The 17,442-nt window shown below is 41.2% G+C and overlaps 1 pseudogene; it reads left to right on the forward strand.

The window, feature by feature from the left end:
* The first annotated feature begins 6,233 nt into the window (after positions 1 to 6,233).
* On the forward strand, positions 6,234 to 16,575 carry LOC136404251 (vesicle-associated membrane protein-associated protein A-like; annotated as a pseudogene).
* Positions 16,576 to 17,442: the final 867 nt, after the last annotated feature.

Below are 17,442 nucleotides of genomic sequence, written 5' to 3' on the forward strand. Positions count from 1 at the left end.
TTTTGCACTGATTTTCATTTTAATAGCCTTGGCCTAAAACTACTACTCTTATATTTTATTCTGAATGGTCTCTTTTTCCCTTGAACAATGAAAATGTCATTTTTGCTATTATGTTTGAAGAAAAGGCTTCCATTATCTATTTCTGTTTAGAAACATCTTTTGAAGATGAGCAGAATGTGAAGCCAGCTTGATTTTAAAAGGTCATGTACAAGTGTTGGAAAGCTGATTGGGAAGCGTGTGGAAAGTATAATAATGAGGACATCTTTACAATGTTGGAGTGGGAAGGAAACTAGACAGTCTGACCCCACAGTCTGGAAAGGAGAAAATGAAGTGTTTGCCCTGAGTCACATTGCAAGGCAGTGGTTGGGAAACTGAGGACAAGGAGCAAGAAACATAAGAAGAGAGAAAAGTGTGTCCCCCAGAAATAGAGCCTCCACTATGAATTTGAATTCAAGCACTTTATTTGGAAGAAAAGAGCAAGAAAGCACTTGTAGAGGAGTAAAACTGTGGTCCTCAGACCAGTAGTGTGAGCCTCACCTGGGAACTTGTTAAAAATACAGAATCTCAGGCCTGAGCCATACCTGATGCAAGAGAATCTGCATTTTACATATATATATATATATATATATATATATATATATATATATATATATATATATAGAGAGAGAGAGAGAGAGAGAGAGAGAGAGAGAGAAAAGAAAGAGAGAGAGAGAGAGAGAAAAGAGAGAGAGAGAGACCATGAGACAGAAAGAGGGACAGATAAGGACAAACAGGAAGGGAGATAGATGAAAAGCATCAATTTTTTGTTGTGTCACCTTAGTTGCTCATTGACTGTTTTCTCATATGTGCCTTTGGTGGGGTGCTCCAGCAGAGCAAGTGACCCCTTGCCCAAGCCAGCACCCTTGAGCTCAAGCCAGCAACCTTGGACTTCAAGCCAGTAACCTTTGATCCCATGCTCAAGCTGGATGAGCCCGTGCTCAAGCCAGTGACTTTTGGGTTTTGAACCTGGGTCTTCAGCATCCCAGGCTGGCAACGCTCTATCCATTGCACCACTGCCTGGTCAGGCAAGAGAATCTGCACTTTATTAAGATTCCCGAGTGAGTAATAAGCACATTAAAGTTTGTGAAGAACAGTATCCAAGAGACACGGAAGTGGGTTTTTGTCCTTCACTTCCCATCCTTCATTGGCTAAGGATTGCTCCTGAGAGCCTTAGCTCCCAGCTAACAGACCGCAGGAAAAGCGAGCTTTCAGGCAGAGCTTCACCCCAGTAGGACATTCAGACACTGTCATCTTGTGGTGAACGCTGGAACGGTGAATGCCAAAGGGATGCAGACAAGGGCCAGAGGGCCAGGGTACTTACACTGTTCTAAATGCCAGAGACAAGTGGGAGCCTTCTCATTTTAGGAGATGAATTCCTGGCAGAGGGTTTGGTAATTCAAAGTATTTCATGCAGGAAACACTTTCTCTGTTTGAAATCCATGAACAGTTCATGAGACAAGTACTTTAAGAGAATGTCAGATAATAGCCCATCTGAGTAGTCTGAAATTAGCTTTCAGACTATCAGACTCTACCTACTCCTTTGGCATAGGTTATGAAAGGTGTCAGGTCAGTGTTTTCAAATTCAAATTCAAATTCATATGTATAAGGATGTGGTTCAAAGTTTAAATACAGAGTTCCTGAGCAAGTATTCCAGCGTGGGCTTTCTTATATTTCGGTCACCAACTTCATGCCAGGGCCTCTTGCTCCTCCTTGCTCCAGGTCCCTCCTCTCAGGATTGCTCTGACCTTGTGGAACTGGACTGTCTCATTGAGTACCTGCAGCCTCAAGCAAACCTTTCCTCTGTTTGTCCCTGTGCTTCCAGTGGCCCAGCTCTTAGACACATAAGCATTTGATGTTCATTCTAGGAGTCACCCAATGTATGTGGTGTGAAGCACTTTATTTTGTTTGAACAAAAGGCACTTGTTTAGAGTCCAATTTTCTTTACTTTCCCAGATTTATTTGGCCCACTTTCATGACAGGCACTGCTCAATGGAGTGCCCTGGGTGCTGTCACCACTACTTGTCAGTATGCTGAAGTATACTGAATTTTTTCAAATACTGAACCAGTCTCGTACCCCGGGAATAAACCCTTCTTAGTCATGGTGCATAATTCTTTTTATATATTGCTAAATTCTATTTGCTAATATTTTGTTAAGGATTTTTTTTAATCAATTGAGAGGCAGGGAGGCAGAGAGACAGACACCTGCATGTACCCCGACCAGGATCCACCTGGCAACCCCCGCTGGGCTGATGTTCTGCCCATCTGGGGCTGCTGCTCTGTTGCTCAGTAACTGAGCTATTTTATATTTAGCACCTGAGGTGAGGCTATGAAGCCATCATCAGTGCCTGGGGCCAACTTGCTCATTTGAGCCATGGTTGTGGGAGAAGAAGAGAAAGAAGGGCAGAGGGGGGAAAAGCAGATGGTCACTTCTCCTGTGTGCCCTGACCAGGAATTGAACTGGGGATTTCCACACACCAGGCTGACAATATACTGCTGAGCCAGCCAGCCAGGCTGTTATATCTATATTTTTTAGAGTTATTGGTCTGTAGTTTTCTTTTTCTTCTTTTTTCCCCCCACACCAATCTATGTAAATCTGGAACAAGTCTTCACTTTCATGACCTTGCCACTTGGAAGGTTACAGGTCAGTTATTTCTCAAATAGGATCTTCCTGCTATCTCATCATAACTAGATTCAGTTTATGAATCTTCAGTGGGGATATTAAGGGTGATGCTGTATACTTCTTCGTGCAGCTTATCTAGTGGTGCACAATTCACTCTGTCCCATTTTTGATGATGTTCATGTTTTTCATTTCATTACAGTGGTGTCTCCAGGCTTTTATCCTGAAAATTTCCACTTTATAATTAATAAGCGTTTTATGTGGAAGCACTTTGGTACTATGTAAATACTCATTCCTCAATAAATTTTTGATTTATTCACTAACTTATTTTTATTTCCATGGATCTGTGGTTTTTTGTTTTATTCAATCTTATCATCATTATTCATTTTGATGCTGAAATTGTCCCCAGTTGAGTCAGAAGGAGCCTTCTCTAGCAGGCTTCTGTGTCCTTTTGACATGTCTCTGTCATTCTTGTGTAATTCCTCATTTTCTTGTATAACCAGATGTTTCACGCACATCTTGTATTTGTTTCTGCTCCATCCCTGGAACCAGGCATCCTAATCACCAGGACATAGGAATATTACCTTCTATGGAAGAAATGTGATTAAGTTTCTGAGAGGAGAAGCTTATGCTGGTTTTCCAGGTGTGCCTAAATGCAATCATGTTTCCTTTCAGACACTCGGAGGAGACAGCGCACAGAGGAGGGCTGGAGATAGACCCGGAGCGATGTGGTCACAGGTTAGAGACACATGGAGCCACCAGATACTGGCAGAGAGGCAGGGAAGACCTCTCCTCCAGAGCCTTGGACAGAGTGTGTCCCTGCCCATACCTTGATTTCGGACTTCTGAAATCCAGAACAGTGAGAGAAACAATTGATTGTCATGTTAAGCCACCCAGTTTGTGGTAACTTGTTACATCAGCCCTAGGAAATTAATATCTATCTAAAACTCCCAGTTTATATTGATACATCAGTTCCCACCCACCTCTGCAGGGTTTATTCTGTTTCTCTTTCCCCATATTTCTAATTCTATTTTCTGACAGTGAGAGCCTGGCTTACATTGTGCTTAACATATAGATTGCCTTATCTGATTAGCCCCTGGGTGTGTACCCAGCCTCTCACCTCCTCCTTCACCCTTGTGCCTGAGGGGCACCCTCCTCACTGGCTCAGGCTCTGGAGCCCAGTAGGTCTGTGTCCTGGGGCCCAGTTCTTCCCTAGGGGCTCCCCTGGGGCCAACTCTCCCCAACACACCACCCTCTCCACCTCCCTTACTGGCCGCATGTCGCACTGCTCAGGAAGACAACAGAAAGGGAGGACAAGGGGGAGAGGAGGAGGAAGGCCCTGCTGAATTGTATGCCTCCTCTTAGCATCCTGATGCCTACCACACTGCCCTGCCACTCTGCGTGCTGCCCACAGTGTACTAGCACTGGCCCTGACGCTGCAGCGAGGCTGAACCTGCGCTCCTCCAGTGAAGGGCACAGGCCTCACCGTGAGAACAGGAGGAGCTGCGCTTCGCAAACCCAGCAAACTGTTCCCACTCGGCCGGGGCGTGGCTCCACGGAGCGGGAGGCGGAGCGTACTGGCAGGCGTCAACCAACCAGGAGATTTTGATTGTTCGTTTAATTTAGGAAGAGGCATTTCCTGGCAGCAAATGGATAGTATTTATCCCCATTAGATAGATATCAATCTGCCCTGGAGAAACCTTCAGATTAAATTTTAGGGATGAAACAAGATTAGTCCTGACAGGTATATAGATCCTCAAAGAATGTGCAGTAACTTCTCATAAAACAGCATAAAAATATTCTTTCTGACAGTTTGACACTTTGTAAAAAGCCTTTATGATTTGTGCATAATAAACTGCCTTAAATTTTATAATTAATACAAGCATGTCTTTTCTCTTCAAAGAGATTCTTTCATCAATTAATCTATTCATTCAACACAGATTATTTTGAATGTCTAGTATTGACCAGACACCTGCCTAACCATAAGGGAAGGCCCTGTTCTCAGGGAACTCTCAGTGTGATGAGGAAGATGTGGAAAGGTACAGTACGCAGTGTGGTGGGACAGAGAGGGGGAGGCTGTACCCCACATGGCCATCCCCAGAGAGTCATCACCCTCTGTTGGTCAAGCAGCATGATGACCCAAGCATCCAAGCAAAGGGAAACACTTTGGGGCCCCCAGAATTGACTGGATGTGAAAACCAGGCTTGACAGTGGGCAGGAGCAAAGACTGTGCTGCTGGGCTGGGAAGCACAGCAGACATTGCTTTCGATTCTGGTATGGCATTGTCCCTGCTGCTTCCTTCCTGGTGGGGTTTCAAGATTGAGACTCTCAGGAGAGAGCACCACCCTGACTAAGCATAAGTAATATGTCTGCCAGTGGTGGGGTTCAAATAAATTAACAACTGGTTCCCTAATGACCATTTTAAGTATAAATAACTGATATACCAAAAGGTAGTTTATTATTTCATGCATTTAATACTTAAATAAGAATAAAAGAGGTACAGAAAATTAGACTATGTTATAGAGTTTTAAAATATTAATAAAAAAATTAAATAATACTTGACAAAAAACAATAAAACTGATATTTAAAATATCTCCCTATTCTTGATCGGCATCCTCACTTCCTACAAATATGAGGGAAGTAACAAATATGAGGGAATTAAAATTTACTATTTCATCAAAATATAATGCATTTTATGAAATGAATAAATATTACAAGCATAGTTCCATCAAGTTTTTTTCATCTATGGACAGAATGAATATTACTGAGGGTGCTCAGAATACAATGTTGTGATTACAAGTGCCATTTTAACAACAGGTTCACTGAACTCAACAAAAAATTAGGTATTGGTTCTGCCCAGCTGGTATGAACCAGCTGAATCCCACCACTGATGTCCCCAGGGTGGGGGAAGGGAAATACACAGGCAGGGTTGAATCTGTTTCTCTTAGTTTCAGCAGAGATAAGATACTGGCTGGTATCATCTCCTCACTAAGAATAAGCACAGTGGGGGAGAAGTTTTCCCCAAAAGGACATTGAGTTCTAATTAGGAATGGATAATGGAAACTAGACACATTTTAAAAATTACCAATAACTCACGTAAAATAAAGGAAGACAATAGGGAGAGACAAGTCTTGGTTATACTATTGAGCTGCTAGAAAGTAGAGACTTTGGAACTTTACAATTATATAAACAGAAAGAAATCTCCCCTATTTCTTCTCTTTTTTGCTTTAAGACCATTTGAGTTTGTTATCTGTCATATGTAACCAAAAGATTTCTGAGACACGCCTACAATGCTATTATACAATTTCTGGCAGTCCTTTATTTCCTATGAAAATATTCATTTCTGTTTATTTTTTTAATCTCTGAGAGACTTCAATGCTGCTCATTTTTAGCTCATATCAGGTGAGTGACCCAACTCATAATATTACCCTTTTATGTTAAATCATTTTTCTCAGGTAGATAGGATATTTTTATAATGATGTTTGCTTGCACCCTGTGTAGTGTCCTAATAAAAAAAGGCAAAATTATATTGAAAATAGTTTTTTCTTACAGCAACTTTAAAACCAGTGCTTTAGCCATGCAGCTGACCGTGCTAGAGAAGGAAACCTCCACACTCATCCGCGTGCCTCAAAATCAGCAGCCGTCGGTGACGGCCGGCTCTCGCCAGCACGGAGCCGCAGCAAGTGGGTCCAACTCAGTTTCTGTCCCCGTGGGAGACGTAAGAAAGTCACCCAACTTTATATCGTGTCTCGTGTCACAATATCCTGAAGGGTTTAGAACCATCCACTCATTCACAGGAGATCCTGCATGGGGTTGGTTATATAATTATAATTTTTAAATGACATGACTAAGGTCCAAAAATTTACCTCAAGTTGCCTACTTCGTTAATAATAAAACCTGAATTCCTAAGTGACCCTGTTTCTTGATTCACATGTCCATGGTACTAAAAACCTCTGCCATTTGAGATATTATTTAGATAAAAATAATAGTGTTGTAATATGTCCCAATAATCATCATAAAGCACTTAAAGCCAAAAGTTTTCTTCCATAATGCAGATATGGATTTTTAATTTACAATTTTCTTCTCTTAGTTTTATCATTTGCAGAGAATATGGGAGAGGAGAACATGTGGGAAAGTAACCTAATGCCGAAACACAGCAATTTATCTAACCATGGCCTGGTATTTAGCGTGGTGAGTAGTATGCTGTCTGTGGTTGCAATTGAGAAAATTTTCATCTTCTTAAGAATTACTTTCTACTGTGTGATTGGTTCCCTGAATACATTTTAACAATATTCATGTTTAATTAAAAATAACTTTACATTAGATGTCAGTATTTTGTAGGTCAGAAATATGTTGCAACTAATAAAGACAAACATTTTAATGTCTTCGAAAAGCTATACTTCCTACAACTCTCTTGCACATCCTCTCCTAGACAGAATCACACCGAGAGCCTCAGATATCAAAGGACATAATAAACAACCATTTCCTTTTTTATTTTGTTTCTTTTCTCATCACTTAAACTAGGTCAGAAGAAGTTTGGAAACAAACAAATGCCATGAATTAATCTCTCAAACTCCTGATGTGAATGGGAGTAGGAATTAAAATGGACCCTGAACATTCCCTCAGCTAGTACTGAGGGCTTGCCCTCCGGAAGCCCTGTGCAGGGGCCCGGGAAGCAGGGCACACAGACAGACAAAGGCGCTGCTCTTCTGGAGCTCCATTCTGGCCCTGGGAGGCGGGAACTGAACAAAATAAAAGTGCAAATGTGTGTGTGCGTGCACATGAACCCAGTACTTTGGGGAAAAACAAAATGAAGGAGAGGGATGGAGGTAGGGTGTTACCATTTTACACGGAATGGCCAGGAAAGGCCTCACTGAGAACCTGACTCTTGAGCAGAAGTTTGAAGAGAGAGAGAGAGCCCACCGCGAAACTTCTCTGACGGTCGCTGTCTTTAGGACTGTTGTTTATGTTTTTATTCTCCTCCTTCTGGCCACATGGGAGAATTACATGTCACATCTCCTTGAATATGAATGCTTCTGCCAATGAAATGTAAGCAGCAGTGGGTGAAGAACTTGACTAGCCAGAGCATGGCCTGTCATGTTCCCTTTCTTTCAGCCAGTGGAGTTCCAGAGAAAAGAGGCTCCTTCAGGTTTCATCTTAACCCAGATGACATGGACCAGAGCCAACATTTGACCCATTAACTCTCTTGCTTTAACCCTGAGGTTTTGGGACAGTCTGCAATTGCAACAGTGCCTAGGTTATTCTGAATAATAAAACAGTGTTTTGAAAGAGAGAATAGCAAGTGCAAAGGCCCTTAGGTAGAAGTGTGCATGGCATGTTTGAGGAACAGCACAGAGGTTGTGTGGAGCAGACCGGGCAGGGGGTTCTGAGATAACATCAGTGAAGTAAGCAAGGGAGAGAGAGGTTTGCAGAGGGCCTTCAGGGCCATTGTAAGGATTTTGGCTTTTAATCTGAGTAAAATGGGGAATGGTAGAGTTCTGAGCAGAGCAATGATACGATTTGCATTACTTGTCCAAAGGGTCACACTGGTCGCTCTGTTGAGAATAGATTGTAGGGGGCAAGAGTGGAAGGAACGAGTTAGAGCAGTGGTCCCCAACCCCCAGGCCATGGGCCGGTACCAGTCCATGGGCCATTTGGTACCAGTGTGCAGAGAAAGAATAAGTAACTTACATTATTTCTGTTTTATTTATATTTAAGTCTGAACAGTGTTTTATTTTTAAAAAATGACCAGATTCCTTCTGTTACATCCGTCTAAGACTCACTCTTGACGCTTGTCTCGGTCACGTGATACATTTATCCGTCCCACCCTAAAGGATGGTCCGTGAAAATATTTTCTGACATTAAACCGGTCTGTGGCCCAAAAAAGGTTGGGGACCACTGAGTTAGAGGACCATTGCAGATCATTCATTCTATGTGTCCCTATGCTGTAGAACACAAGGCTCTGGGAAGCAAGGGATGTTGTAGGAATGGACCTACTTACCATCACTTCTAGTGACCCACCTTAGAAATGTGCGACTCCAGTCCTCAGAACTTTAGGATTTGTGGGTCTAGAGCTTCTGATCCCCAAAGGGGAACACTTCTGCTTGGGGTCGAGCAAGAAGTGTTGGTCACTTCAGGTTCCTAGTGCCAAGAGACCAGCGGAAAGGAAAGGTGCCATCGTCCTGGCAGGGTTAACCAACCCTGCTTAAGGAGGTGTGACTTCTGGAGAAAAGCAAAAATACATTTGGCATGCAGTGATTCCTGAATGTCTCCCTTGTCCCATTTTGGTGATACTAGACCTAAGCAGTAGTTGTGGCCTGTGAAGGGCATGGTGAGAGGGATTAACCATATCTTTCAGGGACGAGGGTCTGGTTCACTCACCAGGTAAACCCTCTAACCCAGCAGGAGCACTAGCCACATGTAATCTAGAAGGAGTAGTTGAGGAGGAGGATTATCAGTGTCAGCCACAGTTTTTAAAGCAGATACAGCAGTGGGGCTACAGTTTGTTCCACTTAACGTCTTATAAATTTTCTCCAGGAAAAGAGATTAGCCAGATTAGAGCAGCTGTTCCAAAATGGTAGGACTTCCTGCTGTACAAAGTAAGTGAATCTGAGCAGGGCAAGCGGTGAACTTGAGTGGGTTTGTGGTGCACTGCTCAGATACAGTCTTCAGGACCCCAACACTCATTTCCCTCATCCTCCAACCTGAGAGTGCCCCTACTCTGAGGTTATTCCTGGGCATCTCCCCAGGAATTGTCTTTGGTAGAAGGGAACTGCCAGGCTTTAGTCTCTGCTTCCTCTCTGGGGCAGTAGTATTCATTGACTGGTCAATTTGAGGAATGCAAAGGGCTGATGTCTTGCCTCCATCTGGGACATCTTTGAAGAACATGCCTGGTTTAGACTCATGTGCTTGGCTGACATCTCTATGACATCAGCATCACAGTTCAGCTTCTCCTCTGCCCAGTCCTGCTCCGTCCCTTCTGTGTGGGCAGAATAAAGGCCTCCCAGAGATGCCTGTGAATATGTTACCTTACAGGGAAAAAGGAATTTTTCAGATGTGAGTAAGTTAAAGATCTGGAGATAGATTATCTCTGGTGGGCCAAAGGTAATTACAAAGGTCCTTATAAGAGAGAATTAGGAGGCCAGAGAAGAGGGAATATGCTGTGCCATTGGTTTTGAAGACAGAAGAAGAAGCTACAACTCAAGAAATAGAGGTGTCCTTGATCAAAGTTAAGAAAATGGATTCTCTTTAAGGGAGCCAGAAGGAATACAGACCTGACAACTCATTTTAGACTTCTGATGTCTAGAACTGAAAGATGATAAATTGTACTGGGTTAAACCACCAAGTTTGTGGTAATTTATTAAATCAACAATAGGAAATTATTATTCTTCCCTTACAGATATTGTTTGGGAAAGCACCCCCTAAAAACTCCCAGCATGCAAAGCTTTGCTCAATCTGTTCCCTAGGGAATATCCCACTTATAACATACTTTATTAGGAAAAGGAATCTTATAGGGGAATCAAATCAATTTAGTGACCAAGAGTTTTAGGTTTCTCCAGCTAAAAACACAACTGGACAATAACCTATATGTGACCTTCCCCTCTGAGTTTTGGGGTAATTTTGTTATGCAGTAATAGTAACCAGTACAGGGATCCAGCATAGGACATATTCAACAAAGAGAATATGTTCTTCATTGCAAGCCTATCCCTAAAAATTGTGGATCTTAGTTAGAGCAAGAGCCCAAATGGAGGCCCATACACATATCTAAATATTTAAGATCATCAGTAAGTGAGAAAATTGTTAAATAAAATATATTCTGTCTTTCCATCCAAAAAACACACATTCATGATGACAAAATAGAAAGTTGGCAAAATAGAAAACACAACTGAATTTAATAATTATTATACATATCTGTTCTGTTGATGGGCTGGTGATGATTAAATGAGTAATGGTTTCATATGTAGAAATTTACACAGCTGCATACCAAATCACTGATTCAAAAGAAGAAATGCACACCCATGTTTATTGCAGCATTGTTTACAATAGCCAAGATCTGGAAACAGCCCAAGTGTCTGTCAGTGGACGAGTGGATACATATACACAATGAAATACTATGCAGCCGTGAAAAAGAAGGAAATCTTACCTTTTGTGACAACATGGATGGACCTGGAAACTATTATGTTAAGTAAAATAAGCCAGGCAGAGAAGAAAAATATAATTTGACCTCACTCATTTGAGGAATCCAATGAACAATGTGAACTGAGGAATGGAATAGAGGCAGAGGTGGGATCAAAGGGACCAGAGGGAAAGCGGACAGAGGGAAAGGGGATGAGAGGATGGGATCAGAGAAGGGAAAGAGATTGGTGAAATTGTATATACATAACACAGCATTATAGAGAGCAGGACAGCAAATCCTGGAGGAAAGGGGGGAGGGTGTTGGAGGGAGGGGGCATTGAGGGGCCGAGGGGAACACAGGGGTGGGGGGAGATATATTTGGTGGGACATTTAAATCTATGTAGACACAATAAATTTAAAAAAAATAGGAGAAAAAAAATTTACACAATTGCTATGTGCCACTGTTGCAAATACTGTCCTAATTTCCAGGTATCTCCTGAGGCAGGAATTAGAACATAAAAAAAAGGAAAGAAAAAGGAACACAGCACTCCTGGGAAATACTCTGGTATGTAATAGAACCTATTTTATACATAACTATTCCACAGTAAAGTTTTGTCAAGTGAATTAATTTCTCTTTTCATCTATCTGAGAAATTCTCCCCCTCACACTCTCCCACACATTAGAGTTGAGTTTATTGCCAGCACTGAAATACCAAAACCTTTATGAAGTTAAGACACAGCCCCTTTTGATTGAATACATAGGGCAAGCAAGGTGAAGAGGCGTTTTGCTGGGGCCTGACCAGCATTATCCATCAGAGTGGATATTTAGGGTTAAAGATGGTGCCGTGTAGGTGCTGAGTGCCAGATCCCAAGGGGCAGGGTATCGCATTTGGTTTAATAAAAATTTGAGGCCCTGGCCGGTTGGCTCAGTGGTAGAGCATCGGCCTGGCGTGCGGAAGTCCGGGGTTTGATTCCCGGCCAGGGCACACAGGAGAAGCGCCCATCTGCTTCTCCGCCCCTCCCCCTCTCCTTCCTCTCTGTCTCTCTCTTCCCCTCCCGCAGCGAGGCTCCATTGGAGCAGAGATGGCCCGGGCGCTGGGGATGGCTCCTTGGCCTCTGCCCCAGGCGCTAGAGTGGCTCTGGTCACAACAGAGCAATGCCCTGGAGGGGCAGAGCATTGCCCCCTGGTGGGCGGAGCATCGCCCCCTGGTGGGTGTGCCAGATGGATCCCAGTGGGGCGCATGCGGGAGTCTGTCTGACTGTCTCTCCCCGTTTCCAGCTTCAGAAAAATAAAAAATAAATAAATAAATAAATAAAAATTTGAGTGACTGTGCCTGTGATACTTTGAAGGATGGGACGATGGCAGGGGTCCTTTTTGCTGTAAGGACACTGCCTCTTCATTTTTCTATGACATAAGGACAGGTTTCCGGGAAACAATGGTAGAAATCTAACTATGTGGGATTTGACCCACCTCCAACTCCATACCCGCAACAACAGAGAACACTGATGAGGCTGCAAACTTACTGGAGTGATTCACATTCAGCCTTTGTTTTCATTCATTCACATGTCAGATGGTATTCTAGGCATAGCAGAGAGCAAGGCGGAGCTCTCACACTCAGAGCTCACATTCTAGTGGGAAAAGGCTAAAGACTAAAAGCTAAACAGACTAATAAAATAATTTAGCATAAAAATAAGTGCTACAAAGGAAATAAAGCATGGAATGGGGCTAGGGCAGGTGACTATAGTTAAGGGGTCATTTAAGAACTCTCTAGAGAAGTGACAGGTTGAGACCCATAATAACAAGAGGCAATAAAACAAGCATGGGGCAGATTAGCTAACTGGTTTTCCTGTTATTAAAGGGTTAAAATGCACCACTTTTAATTTTAATGGCTATTTAATTTAAAACATTTTTTATAGTTGGCATATAATATTACTTTCAAGTGTACAAACTAGTGGTTTGACATTTATATACCTTACAATGTGGTCACCGCACTAAGTAGTAATTATCTGCCACAGTGCAGTTATCACAATATTATTGGCTATATTCTCCTTTACCTTTTTCACTCATTCCCCAAACCCTGATTAAGTATTGGTGCAGCCACTATGGATAACAGTATGAAGAGTCCTCAAAAAACTAAAAATAGAACTACCATGTGGCCCAGCAGTTCCACTTATGGGTATTTATTAGAAAATAAAAACATTAATTTGAAAAGATATAGGCACTATGTTCATTGCAGCATTATTTATAATAGCCAAGATATGGAAGCAACCTAGGTGACGATCAATAGATGAATGGGTAAAGACTATGTGGATATAGTCCATAGTGTAACAAATACAGTAACTTTTTATGTTTCTGGATCTCCCATCACCTCAGTGATAGAATACAGATGTAGACTATGTTGTGATTAGACCAAATCTGTTCTGAATCTGGAACACACCCTACAAAACATATCGCTTTAATAGAAATTTTTGTATCAGCTACTTTTGTTTCTCTTTCTCAAATTGCAACAAGTAAAGAAAAATTAAGTTTTTCAGACCTCTGATTGATGTTTTTCTATAACTGACTTAATATGAAAGACTTAATTCACCCAGGTAAGTTTTGGAGAAGCTAAATCAACATAGAATGTGATTCTTGGAAAATTTAGTCCTAGACACATATCATGAGAGTTTTAATAAAGAATACTTAATGTTTTAAGTTTTTAGTCAGCTAATCTACCTTGTTGACTGAAACAGAGAAAAATATGTACATTTGTTGAATCTTTGAAGATATGTAGAGTGCATCAAATTAATTGTGGTCTAATTCAGGACGAATTGTACACCTACTAAAGAAAAATGACAAAATCAAATCATAAAGTGATGAATAAAAAATTTTTAAAATGACTGTCAAAAGATTTATTTCCAAAAATCTCCTGATCAGGCAACTGCTTCCTCTTCCTCTTTCCCTACCTCCAAAATATATCAGATTCTGTTTAGTCTTATGGTAGCCACTGTAAGGCTTATTAAGACTTTGGCCTTTTAAATTAAGACCTTTTCATTATACTTGCTTTCCTGGGACATCCTTTTGCATCAGTATGTCTTTTAAATTCATATTCTAAACATTAATAAAATCTCATTACTACATCAGTGTATTATTATGGTAGCTTTCTTCCTTCAAGTGAACATTTAGAGTTCTCTTCAAATGAATGAAAAAGCATAATAGACTATCTCCATCAGAAGATGACTTCATAAAATATATTTTTATGCTTTAATACCTCAGTTCCTGAAATATTATTAGTTACTCACCAGGTCAGAGTTTAGATGTAATAAAAGTTCAGAATGTAGTCAAGGGGACAAAAGTTACTCTTATAAAGACATAGGCATACATATATATTTTTATTCTTGTTAAATATGTGAATGGGCTTAATGCATGGGGCAGGGACATATTTAATCATGTCACTTCTGACTCTCATCACCTGTTAATTGCTTCTTTCTTTAGGAACCTATAATTATTGGCCCTGGCTGGTTGGCTCAGCGGTAGAGCGTTGGCCTGGCGTGCGGGGGACCCGGGTTCAATTCCCGGCCAGGGCACATAGGAGAAGCACCCCATTTGCTTCTCCACGCCCCCCTCCTTCCTCTCTCTCTCTCTTCCCCTCCCGCAGCCAAGGCTCCATTGGAGCAAAGATGGCCTGGGCGCTGGGGATGGCTCCTTGGCCTCTGCCTCAGGCGCTAGAGTGGCTCTGGTCTCGGCAGAGCGACGCCCTGGAGGGGCAGAGCATCGCCCCCTGGTGGGCAGAGCCTCGCCCCTGGTGGGTGTGCCCGGTGGATCCCGGTCGGGTGCATGCGGGAGTCTGTCTGACTGTCTCTCCCCGTTTCCAGCTTCAGAAAAATACAACCCCCCCCCCAAAAAAAAACAAAATAATTAAAATAAAATAAAATAAGAACCTATAATTATTTGAGATGATTGATAGTATTAGACTATTTTCCTGGCATATATCAATGAGAATTAACTGTTAACATAGGCAGTGAACTAATAACTAATGGTAAATTTTCATAAAAATTAGGCCCCCAAATTTGTTCTTATTAGAAGGAAAACAAGATTTAAAAATTACATTTCAGTTTCTCTATATCAATACAATTTTCTAGCTATTTATAAGATCTCATTTTGACATTGACAGTGTTAGATATAGCATAATTAGTAGTATTATAAAAATGTAATACATAAATTCAATAAAAAGGAAAAATGTAATAGCATTAAAAAGAGATATTTTATCATTGTTACTTCCTTGAGAAGTTTATGGTGCTTAGATACTTTTCAAATACTCTTACTGTAGAGCTGAGGCAAGGCTCTCAGAGAGAGCCCAAGTGACCTGGGCGGAGTGTCCCAGTACCACAGCATCACAGCCGCGGGTTCAGTTTGATGATACTGTGCTGTCTCTGTCATACCATCTAAACTGCTTCTGATAAGAGCTCTTTTATTTCTTAAGTTTTAAAGATTTAATATATCTCCATAAGCAAAAGCAATGAAACTTTGAAAGTCATTATCTGAGTTGCTTTTTGGTTGGTTTTTGCTAGAGATTATACAGATTCCTTGTTAGTACTTTATCTCCATTTTTGGGGTGAGTCAAATTTTTATGTTTTGTTTCACTTATATGTAAAACTTGAAACCGTAACACTTCTAGAAAAAGACATAAAGAAGCTCCTTGGTCTTGGCAATGAGTTTTTGGTTGTGACACCAAATCACGGGCAACAAAAGCAAAATAATTGAGATGAAATCAAACTAAAATTTTCTCCACAGCAAAAGAAACAATCAGCAAAATAAAAAAGCAACCTATGGAATGGGAGAAAATATTTTCAAACTTTATATCTGATAAGGGGTTAATATCCAAAATATGAAAGAAACTCATTCAACTCAACAGCAAGAAAACTGATAACCCAATTAAAAACTGGGCAAAGAGCCCAGCTAATGAAAAGGTGTTTAACATCATTATTCATCAGGGAAATGCAAATCAAAATTATGATGAATTAGTAGGCTTTGTTGGGATGTTGCCTATTAAAAACCAGAAGAAAAACAAGTGTGGACAAGGACGTGGAAAGAAGGGAACCCTCGTACACAGGTGGCTGAGCCACTGCCTCCCTGGTCCTCTGTAAACCCCAGCAGTGGAGGGCAAGCCTGCGCTCTGCGTGGTCTCTTGGATGGCGGATGATGACCTTCGCCTCTGAGGCCACAGTGAAGCAGGATCAAACCTCAAATTCAAAGGCCCCTTCACAGATGTAGTTGCTACAAGTCTTAAATTGCGAAATCCGTTGGATAGAAAAGTATGTATCGAAGTGATGACTACAGCACCTCCTTGTACAACACGAGGCCCAACTGTGGAATTATGGACCCAGGGTTGACTGTGACTGTCAGTAATGCAGCTGCCTCTTGACTATGATCCCAATGAAAAGAGTAAACACAAGATTATGGTGCAGACAATTTTTGCTCCACCAAACATTTCAGATATGGAAGCTGTGGGGAAAGAGGCAAAACTTGATAAATGAACAGATTCCAAATTGAGATGTTTTTGAAATGCCCAATGAAAATGACAAACTGAATGATACGGAACCTCGTAAAGCTGTTCTGCTGAGTGCATCTAAAGACGTACCCACGCCAGAACCACATTGTGTTTCACTCAATGACCCGAAACATGGAGACCCATGCAGGAGTGCAAGAGACATCAGGGAGAAGTGATAAAACTATCAGAGGATCGACACCTGAGAGACGAGGCTTACAGGCCCAGTGATGTGTGTGTCATACAGGCTTTATCTTTAATGATCTCTTCTGGTTAGAAAACACAATAAAAACAAACAGTTCAGCAACTGTATGTTACCAGGTTATCACTAGCAGATGTCAGTGCACATTCAGTCCTTTATAAAAATTTATAAAGAATTGTTCTTTCTCTGTGGTTTTAATAATAGTTTAAGAATTGTTCAGTCTTGTAAATGTTATTTTAATAATCTCTTAAAATTTTATCTTTTGCTGTTACCTCTTGATATATGATTTATTTAGATTGCTGATCCCATTCATTCAGGAAATGCCAAGAGGTATTCTGTGGAAAATGGTGCCTCTTACAGTGTAAATTTTCTCCTTTACCTTTGCTAATATCATGGTAGAATTTTTCTTATCCTTTGTGATGTATCTGTTGACTGAATTTTTCATCTTTACAATCAATAGTGTCCTATGGTATTTAAAATAAAAATAGTAAAACTGTAAAAAATTTATGTGAATGTTTTATTGAGCAAGTTAGAGTTGTTGATCAATATAATGTATGATCAGAGAACTAATTTCTTCATTGATCTGTAAGAGTATTTTCTATGCGCTCTCCTGTGAACAGGAAACAGGCTTCTTTTTTAGTCTGTTTTGAAGTTACCCTCTCCATCCCCCCACCTTAATTCCTGCTCTTTGCCCTAAACACGGCTTGTGAAGTAAGAGTGCCTGTGATTCAGGCAGAAGCTGTCACACTTTCAGCCCCAGGAAGAAGAGTGTTGTGCTCGGACTAGGTAAGCAAACGGAATTCATTCAAAGGAAGACAGGAGCCAGTTCTGCAGATGATTTTCCTGGACCTTTGCAATAAGACTCCTCCCCTGTCCTCATCAAAGGAAGTTTCCCACATTCACTTTCACATTTCAGTGTACTAGCTAAACACTGCAGGATAA

The sequence above is a fragment of the Saccopteryx leptura genome, chromosome 4, assembly GCF_036850995.1.
Source record: "Saccopteryx leptura isolate mSacLep1 chromosome 4, mSacLep1_pri_phased_curated, whole genome shotgun sequence".
Lineage (NCBI taxonomy): Eukaryota > Metazoa > Chordata > Mammalia > Chiroptera > Emballonuridae > Saccopteryx > Saccopteryx leptura.